The sequence below is a fragment of the Myotis davidii genome, unplaced genomic scaffold (assembly GCF_000327345.1).
Source record: "Myotis davidii unplaced genomic scaffold, ASM32734v1 scaffold1041, whole genome shotgun sequence".
Taxonomy (NCBI): Eukaryota; Metazoa; Chordata; class Mammalia; order Chiroptera; family Vespertilionidae; genus Myotis; species Myotis davidii.
In genome coordinates, this window is record NW_006291018.1 from 178613 (window position 1) to 179141 (window position 529).

The following is a 529-nucleotide window of genomic DNA, read 5'->3' on the forward strand; positions in this document are numbered from 1 at the left end:
CACCTTCAGACCATACAATATTACACTCCACACATCTTGGAGGAGATGAAGGAGGAGAAGGAGAAGGAGAAGGAGGAAGAAGAGGAGGAGGAGAAGGAGGATGAGGAGGAAAAGGAAGAAGAAGAGGAAGAGGAAGAGGAAGAGAAAGAAGGAGGAGGAGGAGAATAAGAAGATAGAGAGTTGGCCTGCTGACTGAAGGGTTCCACGTTCAATTCCAGTCGGGGGCACTTGCCAGGGTTGTGGGTTCAGCCCCTTGTGGGGGGCATGCAGAGGGATGCTGACCAGTGATTCTCTGTCATCGTTGATGTTTCTATCTCACCTTTCAGGAGGCTCTAGAGCCAGTTCACCCAGTGCAGTGGTCGACAAACTGCGGCTCGTGAGCCACAAGAGATTAATAAAAATATAAACAGATAAAAATAAAATATGAACAAAATAATGGCAATAAGTACATATCTATCAACAACTGAATCTAAGAACCAAAATAAACTAACATGGCATCTAATGAACAAATTAAACTGATGAATAAAAT